At 40.4% G+C, this 25,055-nt stretch overlaps 1 pseudogene; it reads right to left on the bottom strand.

The window, feature by feature from the left end:
- Positions 1 to 10,550: 10,550 nt before the first annotated feature.
- Positions 10,551 to 22,355, bottom strand: LOC132527886 (sentrin-specific protease 6-like; annotated as a pseudogene).
- Between the last annotated feature and the right edge of the window lie 2,700 nt (positions 22,356 to 25,055).

Raw genomic sequence — 25,055 nt, 5'->3', positions numbered from 1 at the left:
TTACAGACCAATATCACTGATGAATATAGATGCAAACATCCTCAACAAAATACTAGCAAACAGAATCCAACTACATATTAAAAGGATTATACACTATGATCAAGTGGGATTTATCCCAGGAATGCAAGGATTCTTCAATATATGCAAATCAATCAATGTGATACACCATATTAACAACTGAAGAAGAAAAACCATGTGATCATCTCAATAGATGCAGAAAAAGCTTTTGACAAAATTCAACATCAATTTATGATAAAAACTCTCCAGAAAGTGAGCATAGAGGGAACCTACCTCAATATAATAAAGGCCATATATGACAAACCCACAGCAAACATCATTCTCAATGGTGAAAAACTGAAAGCATTTCTTCTAAGATCAGGAGCAAGACAAGGATGTCCACTCTCACCAATATTATTCAACATAGTTTTGGAAGTCCTAGCCATGGCAATCAGAGAAGAAAAAGAAATAAAAGGAATACAAATTGGAAAAGAAGAAGAAAAACTGTCACTGTCTGCAGATGACACGATACTATACATAGAGAATCCTAAAGATGCCACCAGAAAAGTACTAGAGCTAATCAATGAATTTGGTAAAGTTGCAGGATACAAAATTAATGAACAGAAATCTCTTGCATTCCTATATATTAATGATGAAAAATCTGAAAGAGAAATTAAGGAAACACTCCCATTTACCACTGCAACAAAAAGAATAAAACACCTAGGAATAAACCTAACTAGGGAGACAAAAGACCTGCATGCAGAAAACTATAGGTCACTGATGAAAGAAATTAAAGATGATACTGACAGATGGAGAGATACACCATGTTCTTGGATTGGAAGAATCAATATTGTGAAAATGACTCTACTACCCAAAGCCATCTACAGATTCAATACAATCCCTATCAAATTACCAATGGAGGGCTTCCCAGGTGGCGCAGTGGTTGAGAGTCTGCCTGCTGATGCAGGGGACATGGGTTCGTGCCCTGGTCCAGGAGGATCCCACATGCCATGGAGCAGCTGGGCCTGTGAGCCATGGCCGCTGAGCCTGCTCATCTGGAGCCTGTGCTCTGCAACAGGAGAGGCCACAACAGTGAGAGGCCCGCGTACCACAAAAAAAAAAAAATTACCAATGGCATTTTTTACAGAACTAGAACAAAAAATCTTAAAATTTGTATGGAGGCACAATAGACCCCGAATAGCCAAAGCAGTCTTGAGGGAAAAAAACGGAGCTGGAGCAATCAGACTCTCTGACTTCAGACTATACTACAAAGCTACATTCATCAAGACAATATGGTACTGGCCCAAAAACAGAAACATAGATCAATGGAACAAGATAGAAAGCCCAGAGATAAAACCATGCACCTATGGTCAACTAGTCTATGACAAAGGAGGCAAGGATATACAATGGAGAAAAGACAGTCTCTTCAATAAGTTGTGTTGGGAAAACTGGGCAGCTACATGTAAAAGAATGAAATTAGAACACTCCCTAACACCATACACAAAAATAAACTCAAAATCGAGTAGATACCTAAATGTAAGACCAGACACTATAAGACTCTTGGAGGAAAACATAGGAAGAACACTCTTTGACATAAATTACAGCAATATCTTTTTTGATCCACGTCCTAGAGTAATGGAAATAAAAACAAAAATAAACAAATGGAACCTAATGAAACTTCAAAGCTTTTGCACAGCAAAGGAAACCATAAACAAAACGAAAAGACAACCCTCTTTTGGGAGATGGGAGAAAATATTTGCAAATGCATCAATGGACAAAGGATTGATCTAGATAATATATAAACAGCTTATGCAGCTCAATATTAAAAATCCAAACACCCAATCCAAAAATGGGCAGAAGACCTAAATAGACATTTCTCCAAAGAAGACATACAGATGGCCAAGAAGCACATGAAAAGCTGCTCAACATCACTAATTATTAGAGAAATACAAATCAAAACTACCATGAGGTATCACCTCACACCAGTTAGAATGGGCATCATCAGAAAATCTACAAACAACAAAAGCTGGAGAGGGTGTGGAGAAAAGGGAACCCTCTTGCACTGTTGGTGGGAATGTAAATTGATAGAGCCACTGTGGAGAACAGTATGGAGGTTCCTTAAAAAACTGAAAATAGAATTACCATATGATCCAGCAATCCCACTACTGGGCATATACCCAGAGAAAACCATAATTCAAAAAGACACATGCACCCCAGTGTTCATTGCGGCACTATTTACAATAGTCAGGTTATGGAAGCAACCTAAATGCCCAGTTACAGATGACTGGAGAAAGAAGATGTAAATCATATATACAATGGAATATTACTCAGCCATAAAAGGGAACGAAATTGGGTCATTTGTTGAGACGTGGATGGATCTAGAGGCTGTAATATACAGTGAAGTAAGTCAGAAAGATAAAAACAAATATTGTATATTAGTGCATATATGTGGAACCTAGGAAAATGGTACAGATGAACTGGTTGGCAGGACAGAAATTGAGACACAGATGTAGCGAACAAACATATGGACACCAAGTGGGGAAAGCGCCAGGGGTTGGGGGTGGTGGTATGACCAATTGGGAGATTGGGATTGACATGTATACACTGATGTGTATAAAATGGATGACTAATAAGAACCTGCTGTATAAAAAAATAAAATTAAAAAATTTTAAAAAAATGTGAACTCTTTTGGAAATTAAAAAAAAAAGAAATTATTTCCTAAAACTAGAAACAGTTATGACAATATTTACTGAGAAGTCATTCTCTAACCTGCTATGAGGGTTTTTGGATTGCTTGAAAACAATTTAAAGAACATGGCCTGAAACCGAAACATTGCTGTCTTATTCATATTCTTTGCAGAAATAATTACAGATTATTGTTGTCAAACTTGTCTTAAAAAAAAAAACTGAGGCAGTGTAAACTGTGTAGTATGAAAATGAATTTTCATATTGACCAGTCTGCTAGTGCTTTCCTGCTGTGCTCATGGTGCAGCTCTTGGGTAAATCCTATCTCTAACATGTCTAAGAAAATGCTGATACTGTTCTCATAATTATTAAAGAAAAAGTCACGTTGCATATTGGTGTTTTGCCCACTGTAAATTTTGATGATTTGATTCTAGCAGTGGATAAAAGCATTTCTTTCAGGTCAAGGATTCAGGGTTTCAGACCCCAGTTTGACCTTCTCCGAATCACGTGTCCTTACGTGCTCACCCATAAGATGGGAGTAATACTGCATCAGAGGATTTTGTGTGTAATACAAGGTACATAGGATCATAGTAAACACTCAATAAATTGAACTATTATTAGCTCAATGCTCTTTAAATCTTTATGGATTAATGGCTTTGGTGAATGCTTAGCATATTTCCTATAATAAGATTTTTCCTTTAAGGCAATTGTGTGTGTGTGTGTGTGTGTGTGTGTGTGTGTGTGTGTGTTTAAAAAGAAGAGATTAAAGCACAAAATGAACTAGGATTAATAAAATGTGTTTCCTTTTAGATGGTCTCTTCTGTTGGAAAATTTAACAGTTTGAGTTGTGTTAATACAAGCAAATAACTCAAAACCATCCATCTATCCATTTATCCAGCCAGCTAGTCGTTTACCCAACATTTATAAAGTGTCCATTATGTGGTGAGCACTAAAAAAGTAAAGAATAAGATATTGCCCCTGCCTTCCAGGGTTGCACAAGCTAGTGAAGATTTATATCAAAGAGAGATACAAACAAATAATTAAAGCAGAGTGTCAGTCGCTGTATTTCTAACATATCTGGGATGAGCTTCATCCCACAGGAGGTACTCACCCAGGAAGAAGCCTGAAGTGCCCAGGGGAGGCTTCCTGAGGGGTTAGTGCTTCATCTGGGTCTTGGAAGGTGAAGAATAGCTTCCCAGATGGCTAAGGAAGAGATAGGACTTTCTGGGCAGAAGCTGTAGCCTGTGAGGAGGCAAGAAGGAATGGAAGAACACAATATATTCCAAGGAGGTACCCTGGTTTGGAATGGATGCCAGGACTGTGGAGGCTTGAAGGGTGGCAGCCAGGGTGCGGCTGGAGAGTAGAATGGCCAGATTACAAAAGAGCACATATGCCACGAGAAAGAAAGTGAACTTTACCTTGTAGGTGTTGGTGAACCATAAGGGATTTTTTAAGAGAGAGACATGATCAGATTAGTGGTGGCAGTGTGACAGATAGACGAGAGACCTCGACGGAGGCTACTGCAAGCATCCAGAGCAGCATGACCAGAAGCTGAGCTAAGATAGTTGTTGTGGATATAGAGGTGAGAAAACATGTCTGACTGTACTGTGGAGGGGTGAGGATACTGGAAGAAGAATTCTTCAAGGACTCCTGGGTTTTGGTTCGGGATACAGAGCGTGGCAGTGCCAGTCCCAAGACAGTAACATACAAAGAGGGTAGGGATGTGGGGGAAGAAGGTATGCTGTGTGTCATTTCGGACTTCAGTGACAGGTCTCATGTGCCAGGGCTGGTCCGAGTGGAGGTGTCCTGTACCAGTTGGATACAGGAATGTGACTCAGGGCTGGGCAGAGTCTCAGTTCAAACACCTTTTCAGCAAGCAGCAGCACACACATGGCACCGAACCTCGACACTGCTCCTAGCAGAACTGAAAGAGGAAAGGTCTGCTGACCTCCTGATCTTTACTGCACATAATTGGCTGCTATTTTTAACTGACCCATGTTTAACTTTTTAGCCCCACCTTCTACTACTTTTTCACATTCATCTTTTATACCTGTCACATAAAACCTTGTGCAGGTTTCTGGATACTTTATAACATTTTATGAATATATCATACTATTCCAAGTTTAGTGTTCATGTCTGTCTTTTTGAATTCTCTTCTTACTTTTTGCATCTAATCAAAATTCTACTCCATCATTACCTCCTCTAGGAAGCCTGCCTGGATTCCTCATCTTTTTTAGATAACTTCCTATGAACAACTCTTAAGTCAAGGGCATGACCAACTTTATATCATTCCAGGACAATATTTATAAATATTACATTATAATTTTAATATTTTATATAAATAAAACATTTACTATTTACAATATCCCATGTAAATGATTTACCTGTAAATATTAGTGAGAGTATATTATACTTATTTTTTAGACCTACTTTCTTCAACAAACAATGTTTCATAAACATTTTCCATGTCAGTAAACACATGGCTTCACTCTTCTTTACAGCTATATGGTGTTTTGTATATTGTGAGCATTTATTATATGCAATGGTTTTTTTTAATAGTACTTATTTCCCTATCCTTCTAATTTAAATTCACTTCTCCATCTTTTCCCACAGATGGTAAGGTCCTTGCTCACAGAGGCTAGGTTTCATTGGGAGGCAGTTCCCCATGGATTGCTTTCTCCTGCACACATTGAGAGCAGCAGTGCTGACAGCCTTCTTCCTGGACTATTTCTGTAAAGAATATTTGCACAGCAGACAGCCTTGGAAGGTAGAGTGGCCCCCTCCAGAGCAGAGGGCAGGCCTGATCACTGCTGAGAATGATGAGGACAATGTTACCCTCCAGTACAAAGTCAGGCAGGCTTGCTTGCAGCTTATAAAAGATTTGGATTTCCGAGGCTCCAAGTTTCTTTTTAAATTTAATTTATTTTTTATACAGCAGGTTCTTATTAGTTGTCTATTTTATACATATTAGTGTATATATGTCAATCAAAATCTCACCCGAGTTTCTTGATTATGACCCAAGCCTAAAGGAAATTAGGGAGTGACTGGAACTGATGTAAGTAGAAAGCTCAGGCTGCCTGCTGTCCTTTAAGTAGCAAGGTCCATTGTCTCCAACTCAGTGGTCTCCTGGCTTCTGCTAGCATCTATGAAACTACCACAGGCTCACCTGTCAGCTTGCAAGTAGGATCATATCTCAGACCTTTCACAGTTTTTCTCTCAGTACTTACTTTTATTATTATTGTTAACAAAGCTAATGCTTACTAAATCTTTACTAGGGGCTAAATATTACGTGTATTTTTCTCTCAGTTGTCACACAATTATGAGTAGAATGTTATTTCTCCATTTTATAGATAAGCAAACTGCATGGAGATGTAAAGGATAAAAGAAATGTTCACATATTGAGGTATGGGGAAGTCATTCTGTGTTATACATGAGTTAACTTGAATTGTTTGCTAACTAGAACAGCCGGTTTGTGGCCTATAAGGAATACATTGGACATCTGCTTTAATTATTATTTATTTATTTATCTGTCTATCTATCTATTTATTTATTTATTTTTGGGTGTGTTGGGTCTTCATTGCTGTGTTCTGGATTTCTCTAGTTGTGGTGAGCAGGGGCTACTCTTTGTTGCAGTGCGTGGGCTTCTCATTGCAGTGGCTTCTCTTGTTGCAGAGCACAGGCTCTAGGTGCATGGGCTTCAGTAGTTGTGGTACATGGGCTCAGTAGTTGTGGCTTGTGGGCTCTAGAGTGCAGGCTCAGTAGTGGTGGTGCATGGGCTTAGTTACCCTGAGGCATGTGGGATCTTCCTGGACCAGGGCTTGAACCCATGTCCCCTGCATTGGCAGACAGATTCTTAACCGCTGTGCCACCAGGGAAGCCTCTGCTTTAATTATGGAAGAAAAAGGCTCCTTGACCAGAAGTAAAGAATGTCCATGTTAAAAATAAAGATCAAATGCCTCCCTTCCTGGGATGCCAATGTTGGTCCTCCTTTGATGACAAGACTCCTTTCCAAGGTACCAGGGCCATACTGACTCGCTGTGTACTTGCTGATCTGGTTTTTGAAATCTTGAAGAAATGTATCGCTGACTTGTTTGATGTTCTTTGTTCTGACAAGACATAAAACTGTGCTGAAAACCATGCTTTTCCAGAGCAGCTCCTCAGAGTAATCTGAGAGGCTGTCTTCCAGACTATAGTACTCAGTTTGGCTCAGATAAAACTCTTTTCTATTACTGTTATAGATTGTTTATTGATTATTTTCATTGACATAAATAACATGCCAAGGTCACATCATCAGGAAATGATGAAGTCCAGAGTCAAACCAGGTCTTTCGGGGCTTCCCCGGTGGCGCAGTGGTTGAGAATCCGCCTGCCAATGCAGGGGATGCAGGTTCGTGCCCCGGTCTGGGAGGGTCCCACATGCCGTGGAGCGGCTGGGCCCGTGAGCCATGGCCACTATGCCTGCACGTCTGGAGCCTGTGCTCCGCAATGGGAGAGGCCACAACAGTGAGAGGCCCACGTACTGCAAAAAAAACCAAAAAACAAAAACAAAAAAACAGGTGTTTGGGATCCCAAGTATGACCTTGGCATATCACTACAGAATGTCTTAATGTATAAATCAGCCTGGGAAAAGTTACTACTGTAACTGGGCTGATTTCTTAACACAGATGAATGAATTCTTTGATTTAAAGAAAATAAGCAATAAGGTGAACATATGTGTGTGGGTTTATCTTTGGGCTTTCTATCCTGTTCCATTGATCTATATTTCTGTTTTTGTGCCAGTACCATACTCCCTTGATTACTGTAGCTTTGTAGTATAGTCTAAAGTTAGGGAGCCTGATTCCTCCAGCTCCATTTTTCTTTCTCAAGATTGCTTTGGCTATTCAGGATCTTCTGTGTTTCCATACAAATTGTAAAATTTTTTGTTCTAGTTCTGTGAAAAATGCCATTGGTAGTTTGATAGGGATTGCACTGAATCTGTAGATTACTTTGGGTAGTATAGTCATTTTCACAATGTTGATTCTTCCAATCCAAGGACATGGTATATCTCTCCATCTGTTTGTATCGTCTTTGGAGGCAAGAATATAAAATGGAGAAAAGACAGCCTCTTCAATAAGTGGTGCTGGGAAAACTGGACACCCATGTAAAAGAATGAAATTAGAACACTTCTTAACACCATACAAAAATATAAGCTCAAAATGGATTAAAGACCTAAATGTAAGGCCAGACACTATAAAACTCTTAGAGGAAAACAAAAGACAGAACACTCTATGACATAAATCACAGCAAGATCCTTTTTGACCCACATCCTAGAGTAATGGAAATAAAAACAAAATTAAACAAATGCGACCTAATGAAACCTGAAAGTTTTGCTCTGCAAAGGAAACCATAAACAAGACAAAAAGACAACCTTCAGAATGGGAGAAAATATTTGCAAATGGGACAACTGTCAAAGGATTAATCTCCAAAATATACAAGCAGCTCATACAGCTCAATATCAGGAAACACCAAACAGCCCAATCCAAAAATGGGTAGAAGACCTGAATAGACATTTCTCCAAAGAAGATATACAGATTGCCAACAAACACATGAAAGGATGCTCAACATCACTAATCATTAGAGAAATGCAAATCAAAACCACAATGAGGTATCACCTCGCACCAGTCAGAATGGCCATCATCAAAAAAATCTACAAACAATAAATGCTGGAGAGGGTGTGGAGAAAAGGAAACCCTCTTGCACTATTGGTGGGAATGTAAATTGATAGAGCCACTATGGAGAACAGTATGGAAGTTCCTTAAAAAACTAAAAATAGAACTACCATATGACTCAGCAATCCCACTACTGGGCATATACCCTGAGAAAGCCATAATTCAAAAAGACATGTACCAGAATGTTCTTTGCAGCACTATTAACAATAGCCAGGACATGGAAACAACCTAAGTGTCCATCATCGGATGAATGGATAAAGAAGATGTGGCACGTATATACAATGGAATATTACTGAGCCACAAAAGAAATGAAATTGAGTTATTTGTAGTGAGGTGGTTGGACCTAGAGCCTGTCATAGAGAGTGAAGTAAGTCAGAAAGAGAAAAACAAATACCATGTGCTAACACATATATATGGAATTTAAAAAAAGAAATGGTTCTGAAGAACCTATGAGCAGGACAGTAATAAAGACGCAGACATAGAGAATGGACTTGAGGACATGGGGAGGGGGAAGGGTAAGCTGGGAAGAAGTGAGAGAGTGGCATTGACATATATACACTACCAGATGTAAAATAGATAGCTAGTGGGAAGCAGCTGCATAGCACAGGGAGATCAGCTCTGTGTTTTGTGACCACCTAGAGGGTTGGGATAGGGAGGGTGGGAGGGAGACACAAGAGGGAGGGGATATGGTGACATATGTATTTATATAGCTGATTCACTTTGCTGTACAGCAGAAACTAACACACAAGTGTAAAGCAATTATACTCCAATAAAGATGTTAAAAAATAAAGAAAATAAACACAGGGGAGGGAGATATGTTGGCATAAGGAGGCCTCCCTTACACTCGTCAAATCAGACCACAGATGCTCTGCATGCATCTTCAGCCCGGCTGAGGAGAATAGAGTGTGTGTTGGGCCTAATCCCTGCTCTCAAGATTCTTGTAGTCTTGTTTGGAAGGTGAAATTTACCCACAGGGAACAATTAGAAGGTAAAACAGTATTTTTTTTTTTTTTTTTGGTACGCGGGCCTCTCACTGCTGTGGCCTCTCCCGTTGCAGAGCAGTCTCCGGACGCGCAGGCTCAGCGGCCATGGCTCACGGGCCCAGCCGTTCCGCGGCATGTGGGATCTTCCCGGACAGGGGCACAAACCCGTGTCCCCTGCATCGGCAGGCGGACTCTCAACCACTGCGCCACCAGGGAAGCCTGGTAAGACAGTATTTAATTAAGCTCCACATTGAATTCACGCAATAAGAAAATCATCACCTGAAAGAGGAGAGGTCACTGAGGGCTGGATTCGTTCGAGAGAGATTCACAGAGGAGGCAGGGCCCGGAGAGGGACAGTCAGCGACAGTTGGGATCAAAACCTGAAGAAAAAACTCGAGGAGAAAGTCATGCACTTGCTGTGTGTTACAGGAAAAGTATGTTCTCTTCCTGCTTTTCTCCATATATGATAATAACTCTTTGCACTTTTGTGTCTTTCAAAAAATCACAACATACAAGCACGGGAAAAAAAAATCCCAAACATACTCACACAAAGAAACAAAACCCACTAAGATATTTTCTCATTTGCACTTAACTCAGAGTTTGGGAGCATTTTCTCCCAGTGTGGATGCTGCCACAGGCTCCTGACATTCTGAGCTTGATTGGATTCCTGCAGTGCCTTCTACTTCAGACTCCCTTTTTTAGGCCACTTGAACGTTTTTCGATTTATTCAGCAGAATATATCAGCCTATCAGCTGTCGAGAGTTGGTGCCCGCAGAAGATATATCTTTCTTCTGCAGGTGGCACTGGCTGCCAGTTTTTCTTTGGGATGAGCTCTTGTTCTGAAGAAGCCCTCCATGGTCTAAGCACAGTCACATTTGAGCCAATCTCCTTTCCTGCCCACTGCTCTCTCTGCATAATGACCCTACCTGCTGTGTATGAGGAGAGAGAGCCCATGGAGTTCTTTCTTTGCTTTGTGATTAGCAAATCACTTTTTGCTTAAACTGGGTCATCCCATCTCTTTTTACTTGCCTGAGAAGTTTATCTGCCTCTCTCATTCCCTAGATGTTGATATCAATGTCACTTTGTTTCAGATTGTGTCCCCTGAGTCCTTGAAGCTCCTGCTGTCTTCCCTTTGATGACTTGCCATCTACTCTGCAGAATGGCTTCGTTCTCCTGCTGTCAGTTCTCGTCACAGAGGCAGTCTGGTTCAGGTGAACTACCACGTGCCTTCCCCTCTGGGCTGCAGTAAGGAAGTGGGAAGATGTCCTCGGGGACAGTCAGAGACCTCTGGAAGGTGTCTCCATCACTCCTGGTAGCACATGACAGGGCCTGAAAGCAAAATATACCCATGGCTGTCAGTTTTACTAAGTGAACTTTATAAGGTGATACTGACATCAGAGTAGTAAATGGAAGAAGGAAAGGACTTCTCTTTTCTGGGTTTTCCTCTTCTGCTCTTCCTCCGCTCCTTCTGAATGTCAATTTCCTTTTTTTCTTCTGCACAGCACATTATGAAGAGATTAATTAATTTAAAAAAATCCCCAGATGGATGATAATTCCAGGCTGTTTTGAGGTTTACTAAATTCTAGTAATGGAAAAGTCCAGAAGAGGCCATTGAGCCCCTTCCCCCTATTTGTGGGAGGGAGGGCCCTCAAGAATCCCAGACAGATGGGTTTTGAGGCTATTTATACATATCTTGTAAAACAGGCAACCGGAGGAGAATCTGGCTTATGGTGGATGAGACTGTATTTAACAAGTAACAGTTAGTAGTAATGAGGACTGTACACTATTAATAAAACAGCTAAGAAAAGGACTAGAGAATTATGATAGCTAATGGTCTGAAGAACGTTACTATAATCCTGATTTTATGATACATTTTAGAAGAGCAGTTTGATCATAAATATTCACTCTCTCGTGACACGTTGCACATAAAGTCCGATCCCTGGAACGTTTTTAAAATACCTTTTAAAATTGGAGGAGACAAGCAAAGATAGCTTTCATATGCAAGGGAAGTTCTCTTAGGTTTTTGAGTGTGAACCTTCAATCAAATTATTTCTACTAAAGATATACCCTTAGGGAAACTCATAGTAAAGTGAAAAGGTCAACTCACTGAGAATATTTAAACCTCTATAAAAGGATGAGATGGGGTAAGCAGCTCACAAGTGTCTTGCTTTTGGATTTCATTATAATCACAAGGAATTTTTTTGCTATTTCTAGAGTTAGTATTTGGTCTTTTTGTCATATCATCTTGTTTAACTTAAACACAGGTGAAGTTCTTTTCTTTCTTCTGCTCACAAGTGATAGCAACCATTAGCTCAATCTTCCTCGGAGGTGCTAATATTAGTGAAAACTCCTTCACCTACCCACCTCCCACAATATGGGCAGGGCCATAATTTCAAGCATGGCCAGTGAAACTAGCACAGAGGTATTTTCCTGCTAATGCTTCCTTAGTTCTTCAGGGCTTGTTTTAATATGGTATTAAATAACTCTGGCTTCCTTTAAACCAGAAACAGACAGGAGAAACTAATTGTATTGCACCTCAAGTTGCTGTTTTTCTTAGATCTCAAGAGCAATTCCTTATTCGATCTGAATTGGGCAGTGAAGAAACGTGTTAAAGAAGGGAAGATAAAAGGGATATTTAGAACTTTTAAGCTCTAAGTCATATCTTCAGTGTGGGATTTATTATTATTTTTTGCTTTGTGTGTATTCCCAAAACATCAAGCACACTTGTATTCAGAATAAACATGAAAATAAGAAAACACATCCCAACAGTATGTATACCTTATTTGTGGTTACTTGATATTTTCTAATATATCTCTACTTACTGCCATTTTTGTAGGTCAAAGATCTATAAAATATTTAAATAATGAATCCATTGGTAAAATATTTTTAGTGTGCACTCCTCAAATATCTTTATATAGATTATTTGCTTACATATTAAATACATTTATCATTATACTAATGTATTATGTGCATTAAAAAAACACACAAAGAAATAAATTTAAAAAGTAAGCTAAGAAGAATAAATTATTTTAAATATCTTGCCAATCAATGATAGTATCATTTGTTAATAGCTTAACACTACATAGTGTTAAGACAAGGGTAATAGTTAACCTTAGTAAATGTATATAACCACATTTCATATGATCTTTTTGATGAACTCAATTTATTTTTGGTGGCCAGATTATGATTGTTTTCACTTTATAAGGAAAATTTCATGTAAGGAGGAGGAGAATTGGCAGCTCTGCCTTTTACTGTTCACTCATGTTTACATTATTGGTACTGCATTTGATCTGTTGTCTCTGCAGGAGTATTTTTAAACTACTTGTCAAGTTACAAGAGTTATTTAGCTAAAACTAGAAAAAAAATCCATAAATCTAAATAGTCACACTTCAAGTCTACTTCATACTTCATCTGCTGCATTACAAGCCAACAAACATGTGAGGCATGACTTTCAACCCGTCTACATTGGGGAACAACTCTCTGCCCTCAAGATACCCCGTATTCTATATGTAATGGTGATATTCTGATACATGGGTGGATGAGTGTGAGTGTTCATCTGAATACTAGGTGTTAGACAATTGGTAAAACTTAATTTTCTTTTTTATGAAAAAATAAATAGAAATTTTAGTATTTCTTCTCAACTCCTATGGATTGACTTGTGTACCTCCTGAAGTGGGTGAGGGGGTCACAATCTTGGAGATCACTACTTGTGGTAATGTAATAGAATTGATAACCTAAAAAGCTGTCTTTCCACTTAAGATGAGTCTTATTTTATTTTATGATAATGAACATAGAGCAAAGATGAGCATCATAGTCAAATCCCAGTAGGTCCTCAATAAGGTAGCTACAACTCCTGATAACTGTTCAGAATCACCTCATTTAACTCTGCTACTCTATGAATTCCACTATGGACAACATTTTAGGGAAGATAAGTCCAGCAACTAAGTTCTAATTAATCTGCTTAAAGTATAGGTTAGCTCAAATATGCATTTGCTGAGGTAGAGTATAAACCCGTTAACACATAGTAACATCTATGAGAAATGCTGTGAGTCTCTTGTGGATATAATGTGTCCAGAACCCAGCTTGTGAGCAGTAAAATGGTTCTAATGAATATACAGCTATGAATGCTCTGAGACTGTTGGAGAGCTGAAACATTTACTATCATAACTGATCTTAGAAGACGGGTTCAAGAAAAATGGGCATAAAAGAGATTAAGGATGTTATTTTTGAGAGAGAACATCTGAAAAAAACTTCTGATTATTTCTCCTTGATTTTAGATTGCTCAGAAGACTTATTTCTTATGTAAATTTGGAAATCACTCTTCTATGTAGCTATAAGGTTAGAATTCACTTCTTTTAAGCATTTTCTTAAAATCTTAGGGTATTATATGTTTAACTCTAGGAAAGATAGAAATGGCTTCCCCTAATCCAGGGATAAATAGGAGACAGTCTATTTTCTGTCTCTTTTCCTCTAAGTATTTTGTTCTTGCCTTCTAATTTTTGAACCATAAGACATAATAGAAGCAGTGGCTGTATGTTATAGAGACACCAAAATCACCCACCCTCTGTGTTATTTGCAGGAGCAATTGATTTAAAACTATCTTCAGATTATGATTTAGAATTTTTGAGATGTATATGAACTATTCAAGTTTATTTGTACAAAAGAGGCTAGCATTTTTTTAAAAATATAATTTATTTATTTATTTTTGGCTGTGTTGGGTCTTTGTTTCTCCGCACAGGCTTTCTCTTGCTGCGGCAAGCGGGGGCTACTCTTCGTTGCGGTGCGTGGGCATCTCATTGCGGTGGCTTCTCTTGTTATGGAGCATGGGCTCTAAGCATGTGGGCTACAGCAGTTGTGACATGCAGGCTCAGTAGTTGTGGTTCGCAGGCTTAGTTGCTCTGTGGCATGTGGGATCTTCCCTGACCGGGCCTTGAACCCGTGTTCCCCTCATTAGGCAGGCGGATTCTTAACCACTGTGCTACCAGGGAAGCCTGTTAAGCTAGAAGTCTGTTAAATTATCCTAAGGCTCTTTTTGTGTCATTGTGTAAAATCAGCAAGTGGATTTGGAATAGGTACAATAAAGACTATCTCATACTCAAAAGCTTTTTGATAATAGCATTCTATTCTTTCTGACTTATGTTGTGAGGCTAAGGTATTAAAATGTTGGCTGTATTCCATTCTCACATATTATATATCCCTGGGACATCAAGCAGATTTTGAATTCTCTTGCAGTGTGAGAATCACATCTTTTTTTTTTTTTCTGGTCAAAGTCTTATTCAGCTCTTGTTCCTTCAGCATTTTCAAAATTTTGTATCAAAATCTATTTGCACTTTCTATGACATTCCCACAGATGAAGGTAAGGCAACAAAAAGTTTTCCCCCCAAATCAATTATTGCTATGAAACTACTGGGTGAACTACTTTACAACAGGAGCATGTGTTTGATTTTCCAGAAATGAAAGCTTAATTAATAGGCTTATATTGACTATTGATGAGTAGCAAAACTTTAGAAATGTCCATGAATCTTCATATTTTGGAAATTCCTGGGAATATGGAGGAAATTAAGATTAAAAGTCTTAAAAGAGGATTCTTATATACCTAAGATTTCTCTGTAGAGTAGTTTATAGTCTCTGTAGAGGCTTTTCTTTTTTTTTTTTTTTTTTGCGGTACACGGGCCTGTCACTGTTGTGGCCTCTCCTGTTGTGGAGCACAGGCTCCGGACGTTCAAGCTCAGCGGCCATGGCTCATGGGCCTAGCCGCTCCACGGCATGTGGGATATTCCTGGACCGGGGCATGAACCCGTGTCCCCTGCATCGGCAGGTGGACTCTCAACCACTGCGCCACCAGGGAAGCTGAGGCTTTTCTATTTTAATGGTTAAAAGAAAGTGGTTGTTAAGCATAATGGGTGGGGAACAAGACCCCAGCCCATCCTCAGGAATTCTGACTCAGTCATGTACTAGGGTGGTTAGGAGGGCAGCAATCAGTAGTTTTAAACCCTCCCCAAGTGATTCTGTTAATATGCCATATTTGGATTTAAATATAAAGGTGGTCTATAGATTTCCCAGTTAGCAATTAGAAAGGGAAAAAAGAATATCAACTTCATGTCTTTAGAAGGGCAGAATTTCAGGCAATTACAGTATCAATACATGTAATAGAGGACTTTTTTCCCAGGTGACAAGAGCCTGGCAGACTTCACGAGAGGGTGTGAGGAGATGGACCCCCCAGGAGAACTAGAGAAAAGCTTACCCTTTCTGGTCCTAGTGGATGGAGGGCAGGTGGTCAGAGGGAGATGAGAAAGTCAGTCAACAGGGTGTCTAATTCTTTCCCCCCTTTACCTTTCCATGTGGAGGAGCTGCTACTTTGGAGCAATCAGATAGTTGTGGGAAGCAGCCCAGGATCGTTGAAGTGCATGGCTGCTTCTCCGGATGTATTAGGGACACTGCAGGAATAAGGGAAAACCAGCCTTCCTGTCAGTGCTTCAGATCAACACAGCAGCTGTGAGATGCATGAGTCAGAGAAGAACTGTTAGGTAACAGGAAGGTAAAATTCAAGTTTGGGGACTCACCCTATGTGAAATTCCAAAGTGAGGTACTAGACTACCATATACTGAACTTACAAAAGAAATGGAAAATACCAAATTTTTCACCTCACTATTTGACCCCTCACCTCTCATCTAGGGGTCAAGACCACAAAAGGCAGAGAAAGTCGACACAGGGAGAATATTGAGAAGGGGAAATTGGTGTGTATGGGGTTGGGGGGCGGGAGGGTGTTTCTCCTCCATTCCACGCTGAGTTTGGGAGGTGGCTTCAGTGGAACTACTCAGAGTTTGAAATGCGTTTCCTCCCTTTGGGCAGCAGAGAACCTGCCTGTGGGTGACAGCAGACACAGGGGCAGTGTGAGGACCGGGTGACACTCCTAGAGGACAGAGGGTGTGTGAGGGTACATGGTGGTCCATGTGGGAAGGAGATCTTGCCCAGAGTTGGGAAGATGGAGGGTCTTTTAATAGCAAGAGTCCATATTGAGTGAGCTGCTGTAAAAGTTATGGATGCAGGAAGGGCAGTGGTCCATGTGGTTCTCAGTGAAGGCCACCTCCAAGGAGCCCAGGAGACCCCACGTGAGAATGTGTCCAAGTTAAACACCTTGCCCAGAAGGCCCCCTGACCAGATAACCATGGTGCCTGCCACCGTCTGTGCCCTTTACCTTAATCCTTTAACCTTCTGGGCCCAGCCTGGGAGAATTCAAAGTCTTGCTTACTAAACTGGTAGAAGAAAAGGAGGAGGATGAAACACAGAAAGAGAGGATTCTGCCTCTCCTTCCCCACTGCAAGTGGCCAGCTCAGGCCCCCACAAGAGGAAGGAGATGAGATTCCAGATAAATTCAGGCTTTAAGAGTTGATTATTACATATAACAGATTAATATACCAAATTAGACTGTTCTGTGAGTTGTTAGGACTTAAAGATTGCTTATAAGTGTGAAAGAGTCAAGTGGAGGCGAAAAATAGTTTCTTAATCTAAAAAATGTTTAAAGGAAGGGGGATAAAAAATGTGTTTTCATCACACTGGGTTTGTTCAATATACCAGTTTCAACGAGCTGGTTCTTAAAGGGCTGTGGAAGCATCTGCGTGGAGGTGTGGGGAGGGTGGGCACTGGGGGGTGCAGAGGTGGCAATGCTCTAACACTGCATGACTGGAGGCCAGTGGGTGAGTTCAAGGACTTTGGTGATGAGCGCCAGCAGGCATCCCTCCCACCAAAAAAATAAAGATAAAAGTGATCTAATACTGACCTGAATAGTCCAAGAAGAACAGACCTGGCCTCTGCAGAGATTACTTGTGGATTCAGACCCCTTTTCCCAACCTCTGATGCCTTGATGCCACCCCCCTCACTTGATGCCACCTTGAAGAGGAGGAGTGCAGGGGTGAAGGAAACACTGAAGATTTAGTGAAGTCATATAAATAGAGACTTGAGTTCCATAAAGAGTTAGGTTACTGGGTTAAACTAAGGTTATAGCACTGGCCTCAATTTTAGTTTTTCCATGTGGTGATGTTAGCAACAACAGTAGTAAAGAGTGGTGGTTATGAAAAAACATACATGGATTTTTTTCAATATCTATGCACTACAGTGTCACACGACCCATGGTGGTTGAATTCTCGGACGCAGAACTGGTGATACACAGAGCAGACTGAAAAGTTATTTTTGACTGCATGGGGGTCGGTACACCTATCCCCACTTTGTTCAAGGCCCAGCTGTGTACAATATGAAAGAAAGCTAAAGACTTGCTAAAAGCTTAGTGGAAAATTACTTCAAATAAAAATCTATGATAATATCATTAGGAAGTTCTTGCACCTTCTAAAACAAATGATGAAGCAGTGCAGGTCCTCACTAATAGCAGAAGCCTCCCTTGGTTGCGGGGCTTGATATACTGTCAGGTTTTGTCCAGGACCAGTGGAAATGGTGAGGCTTTCTCCAGTTTCTTCCTCATCAAAACACTGGGATTCTGGTTTGTTTCCAAGTTATGTTTTAGATTCAAAGGGCACATTTAAATTTTTGTTTTCTTTTCACACACACCTTCCTTTGACGTTCCCTTCACAGGCCACACATCTGCTATTGGTGTGTTTAAAGGGAATTTAAAAAGAAAATTTAGAAACATTGTTCCTGATATAAATGTTAGTAATAATTATTTCAACTACAGTATTTGCCAGAAGATCAAGGCCAGTTTGAAAAATTAAAACAATGTATTGTTCTCCAAGAATTGTGAACTTATTTATGCCTTTACAATTATTCCAAACTCTCTCCTTATTCTTTGCAGGCTTATTCTCAGCCTTTGATAAACTGCTGGTACCATCTGTAGAAATACTACTGGTAATTTTCAGACATTACAACATTCGGATTTAGTTAGACCAGAGGTATTTAAAGAAAATCTACAGGATCATTTTCTGGTTCTTCTAGCTGTACTTTGATAAAAAGTTCAACAAAAAAAATTATGGACTCTATTAATAGCCAGAAGAGTGTTCCTATTGGTACACCCCACAGTTCAGAATGACATCTGCAAAGGAACTTCCAGCTTGAAGATATAAGCCTCTCACTGTTGTGGCCTCTCCCATTGCGGAGCACAGGCTCCAGACATGCAGGCTCAGCGGCCATGGCTCATGGGCCCAGCCACTCCGCGGCATGTGGGATCTTCCCGGACCGGGGCACGAACCCGTGTCCCCTGCATTGGCAGGCGAACTCTCAACCACTGCGCCACCAGGAAAGCCCCCTTGAGATGTTTTATGACACTTTAGAGGCATGTTGGTGATAGAAATATCCAGGTGGTCATTCCCTTCTCGCTTTCCTTGGTAAGCAGATGGTGTTTAACCCTCAATCTGCTGCTATGCTCTCCTCTGCAGCTGTCTTCATTTAGTGCTGCTTCTACTTCTCCAGTTCTTCCCCAGTGGGAGAACTTGCCAATCATCCAGTTCAGGAGATATGTTTTCTTTTATTAGTCCTGTTATTGTCATCACCACCAGTGAACAAAATGACTGAATCCTGTGAAGCCAACAGATTTTGGAAGCAGGAGACAGGAACCTGATGTACCACAGTGATGCTTCTATCGCACTTTCCTCTTAATTTCAGGCTTCAGTCGCGATGGACTCTTGTTTTCTTTACTACAGGTACAATATGTTGGGGACACACTTATCTCATGGTATTAATTTCAACTGTTTAGACCCGAGGTGGGTATTCTTTCCTTCAGGTTGCTGATTTTACTACTGTGTCTATGCATTAGCATGGGGAAAACATCTTCCATGAACAATCTAGAACATAATGAGGCATTTTCTGTATTTTCACTTAATTTCTAATTATTGCTCAACATGTTATGTCTGATGACAGGGTCTTCCAAAGTATCAAAGCTTCCACCCTTATGTTGTCTTACACGTCTTCATGATGAAATCACCAGAACTAGTGACCCCAGCACATACTCTAAATGTTTGCAGAGGTGACGAGCACTTCAGGCCCCAGGGAGTGCTCCTCTGTGACTCTTGTCCACTACGTTGGATTGAAAGGCAGTGGGATCCTAACACCATAAAAGTTTGTGGGTTGTGCTATTTCCAGGATAGGAGATACACACTGCTTTGCTATGCAGAAGGATTTGTGTGGCAGAAGCACTTAGGGAAGAGAAACACAAATTTATCAGTTTGTCTAAGCTGCCACCATTTCTCACTGCTCTTTGGTAATCTCATCTGCCCCTTCCACTTCTGCCTCTATTTAATCCATCCTCCAAATCTTTATAAGTGTAAATACAGTCCTATCACTTACTTCATTAAAGCTATTTAATGGCTTCAGGTTTTTCCTAACACTCCTGCCCATGTCACCTTGTCTTGTAGGATGTCCCCATCCCCATGAGCACCATGCTTCTGCAGATTGCCCCTCTTTGCTCCTGAAGAAACCCAAGCTCCTTCCTGCCTGAGGGTCCTGAACATACGAGTCCTCTTCCTTGAGATGCTTCCTACTTAGCCCCTCCACTTCTCTGAACTAACTCCTTCCTATCTTTAGGTCTTAGCTTAAAGCTCGGTTCCATGAGATCAGGGTTCTTTCAAGTGTATCACCCATTCTTAGACTGATGTCTGGCACAGGGAATACACTTGGTTTTTCTTGAATGGAACAACAGTAAATTGTGTTGCTCGACCATGCCACTCTTAGACCCAGGCCAGGTGGCCTAGAGAAATGAATGCATGCAGAATGCCGCTAAATATGTCATGTCTGGGTGTCTGTTACTTTATATTTTTATTGGAGATGATAATTCCTGTAAAATAGCTACTTTGTGGAATTGTTAGAAAGAACATTTGAAACTTCAAACACACACACAAAGATATTTTGATTAATGATAAATGTTTATACCTGTGCCATCAAATATGTAGGTATAGTTGTAGTTTGAAATGAGCATATGTATATATCAGGGTGAAATATCGCTAAACTGGATTCAACTGGGTTTTAAAAATACCAGGATTCTTATCTCTCTGAACAGGAAGTCCAGTGGTGGGGCAAGCTCCAGGTACAAGCTGTCACTACTTTGATTCTGTCTCCTTGTCATTTGTCTGTTTCCTCCTTCTCTGTGGTTAAACCTTGCTTCCAGACTCAGCATGATGGTGGTAGCAGTTCTGGACATAGTATCCCGACATGACAGCATGCAGAGAAAGAACCTCTATTTCTGTGAATCTTAAAAAGGGAGGAAGGCTTTCCCAGATGTCCTCCAGCCCAGGATACTTCCTCTCTTTTCAAAATTGTTTCACATTCCTAGCTTAAACCAACCCTGGGCAGGGGAATAAGACCATTATGCTAGGCCTCAACTTTATAGTTGGCAATGGTGCCAACCTCCCCAAATCCTGTGGACCCATGCAGAAGGATGGATAATAGAACAACACTGCAATTGCTTCCAGAAGGAGGAAGGAGGGATGTGGTGGTGAATGTAGGGTAGGCAGCTAACAGTACCTGCTATACAATATGTCAAATATATGAATTTAAATTATTTTTCTTGTTCATGAAAGTTAGAAGAGTGAGGTCCCATAGGTAGTGTGGAAAGATAAGATATTGTAGTATTACATAGTGCTTTAGAGCAGGGGTCCCCAACCCCTGGGCCATGGACCAGTACCAGTCCGTGGCCTGTTATAAACCGAGCTGCACAGCAGGAGGTGAGCGACGGGTGAGTGAGTGAAGCTTCATCTGTATTTACAGCCACTCCCCATCGCTCACATTACTGCCTGAACTCCGCCTCCTGTCAGATCAACGGTGGCATTAGATTCTCATAGGAGTGCGAATCCTACTGTTAACTGTGCATGCGAGGGATCGAGGTTGCGCACTCCTTATGAGAATTTAATGCCTGATGATCTGAGGTGGAGCTGAGGCAGTGATGCTAGTGCTGGGGAGTGGCTGCAAATACAGATTATCATTAGCAGAGAGGTTTGACTGCACAGAGACCATAATAAATCAATTGCCTGCAGACTCATATCAAAACCCTATCAAGTAAGTGGCAAGTGAAAACAAGCTCAGGGCTCCCACTGACTCTGCATTATGGTGAGTTGTATAATTATATCATTATGTATTACAATGTAATAATAATAGAAATAAAGTGCACAATAAATGTAATGCGCTTGAATCATCCTGAAACCATCCCTACCCCCTGGTCTGTGGAAAAATGTGTCTTCCACAAAACCGGTCCTTGGTGCCAAAAAGGCTGGGGACCACTGCTTTAGAGTACACGGTGTTAGGATTATTAGCAAATGATATCACTAGCAAACCAGCCCACTCTGGTATGCAACAATGAAGAAAGTTTCTCTGCTGTGTAGGTTGAAATCACATCTGATTATAAGGCAGAGGGAAATACCAAATAACAAAGGGCTCCATGGCAGTGACAGCTGTCAGGGATGATGTGCATATTCTTCACCCCTCTTGTACTCATTGCACACATGGCTAATCAATCACAGCACATTCCTCACTGAGGGTGGACATGGTCTGGAGTCATTTTCAGACCAGTCCTGACTGTCAGCTGGCATTGTACCTCCAAAGAAATCCTGTCCACCATCTATGACACAGACATGTTACAGAACTATATTTTTATACAGAGAAGAAGAATGAAAAAAGTTCTATGTAATTTCAAAATAAAATCATTAAAAATATGAACCCAAAGCAGACGGAATAGAAGGATGAGTGGTAGTTATAAGCACCATGACTTCTGGTATAAGTGGCCTTTGCACCTGGCCCTGCAGGATGAAGAGGTTTTATGGATTGATGGATGGAAAAAGGAAGAAAAGAGGAGACAGGTCAGGGCATCAGCAAAGAGAGGCAGGCAACAGACCAGTGCGGTTCAAATACTGAGGTGGAAATGGGTGTGTCCCCCACCTCCTTTGCTCTGTGCCCTCTTCGTGTGTCTTCTGGCACTTTATCCTCATTCTGTTTACCCTCAACAAATCCCTCTGTCAGCAAGAGATCTGACAAGTCATTCATACCAAACATCACACGATTGATAAATCTCAATGAGAAATCTTCCCCTGAGCTATTTTGAATATTTGTTAGAAGCAAAGCCTTAAACCAGAAGGTAAGAAGTTAAAGAGGTGGAATTCCACAAGCTAGTGAGACAGGAGTAGGGAAAGGGCAAGGGCAAAAGATATTTTGGGCACACAGAGGCTTCCCCCAAGTCTGTGAAACCATACCAGGGAGAGAAATACTGATAAATATTGACAAAAAGTATAATGACAAAAAGACAAATATTGGGGTAAAGACAATTTATTTTGCCTATAGTGCCTAATGCTTTAAAAACTGGCTTTATTGAGATATAATTCATATGATCCAAACTTTTACAGTGTACATTTCAAAGGTTTTTAGTAGATTCACAGGAGTCTGCAACCATCACCACTATCTAATTTTAGAAAAAAAAGAAATACTTTGCCCATTAGCACAGGATTCTTCCTCCCTCCAGCCTGTGGCAACCATTAATTGGTTTTGTCTCCATGGATTTTCCTGTTCTGACCATTTCATGTAAATGGAATCATACAATAAGTGATCTTTTGTGACTGGCTTCTTTCACTTAGCTCAGTGTTTTTGAGGTTCATGCATGTTGTAGCATCTACCTGTACTTCATTCCTTTTTATTGTTAAATAAAATAAAATACAATATACAATAAATAAATAAAATACAATATTCCATTGTATAGGTATTGTACATTTTGTTTATCCATTCATCCATTGGTGGACATATGGGTTGTTTCCAACTTTTGGCTGTTTTGAATCATGTTGCTGTGAACATTTGTGCACAAGTGTTTGTGTCGACATATGTCTTCATTTCTCTTCGGTATACACCTAGGAATGAAATTGCTGGGTCCTATGGTAACTCTATGTTTATTAACCTTTTGAGGAAATGCCAGACCATTTTCCAAAGTATTGGCACCATTTAAAATTCCCACCAGCAACGTGTGAGGGTTCCAATTACTCCATGTCACAACACTGGGTTTTACCTGTCCTTTTTGAATATAGCCATGTTGGTGGCTCTGAAGTGGTGGCTCATCAGTGGTTTTGATCTGCATTTCCCTGAAGGCTTGCCAAACACTTTTGCATCTCATCCTTCAGCCACAAGATAGACATGCTTCCATTGTTTTTGTCATATGAAATTTCTTCTTTTTCCCTTTTCTATCTAACCATGAATAGGTATTAACATAGTGGATGGCAACTTCCCTTTAAGCGATAATAATCCTCTTCCTGATTTGGACAGTCGATGTTCAAGATATCTTCAGGTCAAGAACAGTACTGACCAAAAATAAAAACCTCACCTTGTGTGTGAGAGCAGATGCCAATGAACAGAAATTGAAAATCGCAGCTGTGCTCCACATGGCCTTCAACCTCGTATTAAATATATTTCTGAATGGCCCTTCTGTTATTTGAAATTGTAGCAGAGCCATGACTGTCCTAAAGCTCCTGTAGGATCTGAGAAAGATGAATAGTCTACTCAGTTTTCTTAGATCTTCAGAACATTAGTAGCATTTCAGCATTGCAGAAAATCATATTTCTTTCATTTTCATTTATCCCTAGTCGGAAGGCACTCAAGTGCAAAATGGTCCCAGAATCCCTGGTGCAGGAGAGTCTTTGTTTCCTGAAGTTTGCTTAGCTGATTTCATTGTGCCATTAGGCCTGAAGCTGGCCCTAAGCACTTTAGGCAAGTCTCAATTACATCTATTAACTTGGAGGAAGTTCATTTTCATCTTTATTATTGTTGTTATTGCTGGTTTTATATATTATGTGTATTATGTTTATTAATTATGTTATAATCTTCACAGTTATCCCAGAAGTATTAAGCTCCAGGCAGGAATCTTTGTTTTGCTGAAAAACATATCCCAATCCTCTAGAACATGTAAGTGCTCATAGATATTCGTTGAATGGATAAATTCATGAATTGAATGCTTCTTACACCTGGCACATAAGAAATGCTCGGTAGATGTTAGCTGTCATTTTCACGTTCAAGTTTCAGGTTAAGCACTTCACAATGGATACTTCACTTCATTCTCCTACCAACCAAGAAGGAGAAATATTATTATAATATTAATTTCACAGATGAGGAAAGAAGGAGCTCGGAGAGTTAAGGAATTCACTCAAGGTCACATGCAAGGCTGGTTGGTGGCAGTGCTATGGCTGGAACCAGCTGGGATGGACTCCTGAGCTGGTGCCCTTGTTCCCGTGCCCCTCGCCTTTGCTATTGAAGAGTAAAGGGAGGAGATATGGGAACATATATATATGTATAACTGATTCACTGTGTTATAAAGCAGAAACTAACACACCATTGTAACGCAATTATACTCCAATAAAGATGTTAAAAAAAAAAAGAGTAAACAATCAAAGCCTTGCCCTTTAATCGCCCGGCAGCCCCAGAACAGAAGAGGAGTGCCTTGTGTGTGAACCCCATCTCCTCGCTCACTAGCAATAGCCCTTTGAGATCAGATATTCCGGGAATAGAAAAAGGAAACGTCAGACTGCTTGAGTTTCATATGAAAAGTTGTCAGTTAGTGGTATTGATTCACCCCATGTGTAGCAGCTGGTAAAATGTTGGTTTTAACTTGCTTTTCTCCTGATGCTTGGAAGTTTTGCTGCATTATGGTCAGAATTGAGAGACTGCTTATGCTCAGACTAATCCTTCTGATGTGTTACTTGAAGAATTTATACTAATGCT

The sequence above is a fragment of the Lagenorhynchus albirostris genome, chromosome 10, assembly GCF_949774975.1.
Source record: "Lagenorhynchus albirostris chromosome 10, mLagAlb1.1, whole genome shotgun sequence".
Classification (NCBI taxonomy): domain Eukaryota; kingdom Metazoa; phylum Chordata; class Mammalia; order Artiodactyla; family Delphinidae; genus Lagenorhynchus; species Lagenorhynchus albirostris.
The sequence above is the reverse complement of the archived record's forward strand: the minus strand, read 5'-3'. Positions and strand labels throughout refer to the sequence as shown.